This window comes from Arabidopsis lyrata (genome assembly GCF_000004255.2).
Source record: "Arabidopsis lyrata subsp. lyrata unplaced genomic scaffold ARALYscaffold_3, whole genome shotgun sequence".
In the NCBI taxonomy this organism is placed as follows: domain Eukaryota; kingdom Viridiplantae; phylum Streptophyta; class Magnoliopsida; order Brassicales; family Brassicaceae; genus Arabidopsis; species Arabidopsis lyrata.
Window position 1 is genome coordinate 14,122,601 of NW_003302553.1, and position 4,944 is coordinate 14,127,544.

General features: G+C 35.0%; 1 long non-coding RNA gene across 15 annotated transcripts; it reads right to left on the minus strand.

Moving 5' to 3' along the window:
• Positions 1–428: 428 nt before the first annotated feature.
• LOC110229954 lies at positions 429–3,678 on the minus strand. Of its 15 annotated transcripts, none has more exons than XR_002333233.1 (9): positions 3,617–3,678; positions 2,769–3,521; positions 2,566–2,614; positions 2,313–2,503; positions 2,109–2,185; positions 1,767–1,999; positions 1,625–1,681; positions 1,103–1,430; positions 429–690 (listed from the first exon to the last, which is right to left on the minus strand). It is a non-coding gene; the product is annotated as an uncharacterized LOC110229954 (long non-coding RNA). The 15 variants fall into 15 exon arrangements; XR_002333236.1 differs by lacking the exon at positions 429–690 and having other exon boundaries at positions 994–1,430; positions 2,769–2,879; positions 2,983–3,521; XR_002333240.1 differs by lacking the exon at positions 1,103–1,430.
• Positions 3,679–4,944: the final 1,266 nt, after the last annotated feature.

Below are 4,944 nucleotides of genomic sequence, written 5' to 3' on the forward strand. Positions count from 1 at the left end.
GTGTTTTTAACGGAAAAACGGTCTATTTCCCCACGAGAAGTATCGCATCATAACAGATAGAACCCATTCTTTGACCTCGGTCCATATCTCCATGAAATCAAATTTGTATTCCTATTTCTCCCCGAATCGAAAGTTCTATAGCTAAATGTCCCCGAGTCAAAAGTTCGAGATCTAAAACCCCACAGAGCTGGGTTTAATCGGTTTATTATATACAAAACTGATAAACAAACAAAGTAAACCTAATTATAACCGGAATAAACCCGATTTTACCCGCTTCGGTTCATAGAGCTGGTAAAAAAAAAATTTAGCTTCATAGTGCCGAAACCCCAATGGTAAACCACCAACAGAGCCACATCATAGACACAAATTTGTCCGTAATTAACAAATCAAATCAACACAAAGGTGGATCTTGATGATTCAAATCAAAATGTAAAGCAAATTCACTACTTTTTAAAACAATCAAGACCACATTCAATCAAATTAAAAAAATGAGAGCATATCCCATCAACACCATCTCGACCTGTAATCAAATTCGATTCTTTTAGAATCATTGCTAAACTCATTTTTCTTTCCCATGGCATAAGTTTCTCCAACGATCTAATCTTGTTTGAGACCGCCGTCGTTTGTGTGGGAAGAAGACGCCGTCGGAGATCCGGAGGTTGTTTGTTGGAATTGTATCCTTGATTGAACCTACAAAAGAGAAAAGAAGAATCCATGAGAAAAAGAAGATGAAGAACAGAGGAAGAAGCATCGAAGGAAGAAGAAGAAGTTGTTAAACAAAACAACAAAATGGAAAAAGTAAAGTCAACAAAGGAAAGTGTTATGTTGTATTAGTCTAAGGTGTCGTGTAAGAGTGAATTAAGGAGTTGGAATTCCAACATAATAGAGTGGTTGTCATAAGTCTTAAAGTATGGTCTAGTGGAGAAAAACCACTCCACTATATGTATGTGTGTGTGTTTTGTAAGAAGAGTATCCAAGTTTAGTAAAATGTAGACCATTAAAGAGAATCTCTCTTTTTTCTTAAAGATCAAATCGTTTATGTATGTGAAGAGAAACAAAACAAGAACAAGAAATATAAAGAGAGAAAAGAGAGAGATCTAACCTTGATGGTTAGAGATGAGTGGATGTGAGAATGTCAACATTGTTGAAGAAGAAAACGAGTGAAGAAGCTGGAGATTGTGCTGTCACGGCGGAGATGCTAATTGAGGTTTTCTCAGTTTTACCGAATCTAGAGGAGCTGGTTCTTGACATAGTGAAGGATGTGATGTGAAGCATAGTGGTGTAGCTTTAGAGGCATAGAATTCTAAATGCAAGAAGCTAAGAACATTGACACTAGGACAGAATGGAGGTTCGACGGCGTAGCTTTATGTGGAGGATTGCAGTCGTTGTCGATTACGAATTCCGGCGATTTAACTGATATGATTTGGTGGCTATAGGGAGAGGATGTTGTAAGTTTATTACCATCGAATTTGATTATTGGTTAATTACAATGAATTTCTCCAATGAGCTTTTGTAATTTTGATATCAAATTTTTCAAGATTTTTTTGTTGTTTGAAGAATCCGGTGAAGAAGAAGATGATATCGGAGCATTTACGGCTGGGTCATGTTTAAATTCAGTTAATACCTGACTCTTTAGTTGTTCTATACTAAAGACCTGTGCATATCTTTTGCAACGCAAGACCTGTGCATATGCATGAGACAAGAAATATAGTTACTTTACTTGACTCTTTCTGAGTTATGACAAAGAAACATGATGCACCACTTACCTTAAACTGAAGTAGTATTGAAAAAACTTTTGGCTCTCATCCCAAGTGGACAAAAACTCTCGGAATATACGATTCCATACCTCAAATTTAATCCCTTGCATGTTATAGCTCTGAAATACACATTAATCAATTTAAATAATGAGATACAAACCTTTTTTACCAATAATAATCACTTAGCCATTAAATTTGGAGACGATAGACCCAGCAGCAAGCTCACGTTAAGTTATATCCACCTGCAAATTACAGAACCATTAGACAATGAATTTCGTGTTAACTTACCTTTTTTAGCCTGAAACTACAATATATCTGCTAAGACATGAGAGCAGAGAGAGAGAGAGTTACGTCACATGATTGCCATTTGCTCTTGGCTATTAAACGCCTCTGGAACTTTAATTTCTTATGAATATACCTGTCTCAATCTAAAAGCATGTTCAACCATCGCAAATAAAAGATGTATATAATTAAACGATTAACGTATCAAAAAATTATTATGTGACAAAAGATTTTAAAACAGGATAAGAAAAGACATTAACAAACAAAGTTTACCTTGACTTACATGAGATCCTTCAATTTGTCAGAGTCTATATTCACACTAGCCCACTCTTGAACCTATCACTTTATAGAGAGGCTAAGATTATAGTGTGGAGAAGAGCGTAAGGTTGTGCAAAATAGTTCACCGTGTTAGCGCGAGTGAAGCCAGTGTCCTATTGTATGTGATGCAATGCTGGAACCTATCACTTTATAGAGAGGCTAAGATTATAGTGCGGAGAAGAGCGTATGGTTGTGCAAAATAGCTCACCGTGTTAGAGCGAGTGAAGCCATCGTCCTATATTGTATTTGATGCAATGCTGGAACGAGACCAGCCAACAATATACATATAGAAACAAAATATAAAATGAGAAAACAGACGCCCACTCAACACTAACAACAACAAAGGACAAAAAATACTCATACACTCTAAATGATATTTGAGGCTCAAATTTGATAATTTGATTATGGAACCTGTTCAAAGTTATGCGTAATCACCATCTTAAAGAATAACTAGATGACTTCAATAGAAACCTTGAGTTCCTCTTGTTCATCTGAGGTCAGATTCTTACTAGCTACAAATTCCTTATGGGCAGAACAATAACCACATGATTAATAGCAATAGCTCCATTGATGTTCTCAAGAACCGAAAAAAAATGACTAATGGATCAAGTTGAATTATACATACCTAGCAACCTCCATAAGACAATAGGTATATATCAGAACTCCAAGGCGAACAAGATGAACCGTCTTTTCGAGACATCCTCATCATAGTGGGAACAATAAGGATTATTCATAAACTGAACAGTTAAGCTTGAACATCAATATCATGAAATCACTTACACAACATTAGTCAACCACTAGTTAAACAGAAAGTAATGAAGAAAGAAGATAGAATAGAAAAAGAAAATAACATCACATGATTCAGTCATTTTTCTCTGGAACTTATGAAAGAACATACCTGGCTCAAATGTAGTTTAAACCATATATAGTAGATATATAAGACAAAAATGATACAGAATAATTACATCTTTCTGTGTACACGAAACCATTTTGGCATTAGTCGCTTGATCAATAAGATAATTGATTGTCGAGAAACAATCTTACGAAAACAAAGACCTGAAAAGTAAAATCTCACAGCAAATAGAATGTTTGGTCGTTGGGTTTATGCATCGCTTATTCATTCTTTTGTTTAGATTACTCTTTGGAGGCATAAGAATCCATTCCCTTGAAACCTAATTAGCAAGAAACCTTTAGCACAAATATTTTAACTAACACAAAACAAAATTACAGCTAATGAAGAAATTTACCAGTCATCATACAAAGTCTGCATGTTTGCTAGCCTCAAAAGTATGAAAAGGATCGCCCAAAACCTCCAAAAATCAATAAGTTATAAGTAAATATAGGGTAAGCCAAAAAAGAACATTCCACTGAAACATAATCACCTGGAAACAGAGAAAACGTTTGGCTTTCTCAAATTCACAAGATTCTCCTAAAACAAAATTCAATACTTCCTAGAGAACAATTAAAAAGATGGATTACCAAAACTTAAAATAACTAGATAATAATGGTTATTACAAGTAGACACATATCATCACTATAATTCAAAATCTCAAGTCGCTAAAAACCAGAGAAAGTGAATCATCGAACATGATCGATCATCACCTTAATTTGCTAACTCTTTCAAACTAAACCCTAAAAACGATAATCATAAGAGGTTGAGAATTGAATACCTGATCGGAAAAAGCTGATGTGTTACTCCGATGATCTTTTTTGCGTGTGTTTCGTCAGAGTAAAAACTCAACCATGCGACGGCGACGATCACCATCTGAAGCAATGGTCCGGATTCAATCAAACGATTTTCTCTCATCTTTCAGATAAATCACCGTACAGAACCGTACTGATCGATCATCATCGTAGGAGCAAAAAGGTCTCTGATGATTAATGCGATCAATTAAAGAGACTCCGATTACGTTGAATGAGAAGAAGCGAATACGAATTTGAAATTTGAAACAGAGAGAGGTTGAAGAATTTAGAGAGTTTCGTGGTTATGTGAGAAAGACCGAGAGGCATTAGTAATTTTGAAATCGAATCGAAAGGCTCCTTACTTTCTACCCGTTAGTTAATTACTTAAATACCCCTTCGACGAAACACGTCTTCTAATTTACAACCCTTTGAACATGAGCGGTGAGCCTTCGTTTGACTTCACTTACAACCTCTTAGAAAAAAAAAACACATAAGATTTGTTAAAAGCTAAAACCTTGAAACCAAAAGCTCTATCATCTCTAACAACGTAACTATGGGGAACCGTCTAAAGAACAAACCCCCTTTAATATCTCCCAAGCCTCTCATCGTTCCTCCAACTTTAGGAAAATCTCTCATTTCAAGTGCACTTTCTACTTTTGTTTACATATATAAGAGAGTTCAAATTTGCAATTTTGCGGAATTGAACAAGGAAACAATGAATTTCAGACAATACATGATAATGGCTCGAGAATTGGACTAGTTTAGTTAGGATTGCCTTTAATAATTTAGGTCATTCTTAGGATTTCCATAAATTTTACAATGCCATATGATGTAAATTATATTAAAGGTTTTTATCCAAAAAAATATCCTTTTATTATATAGTAGATTTTTTTATAAGTGCCAA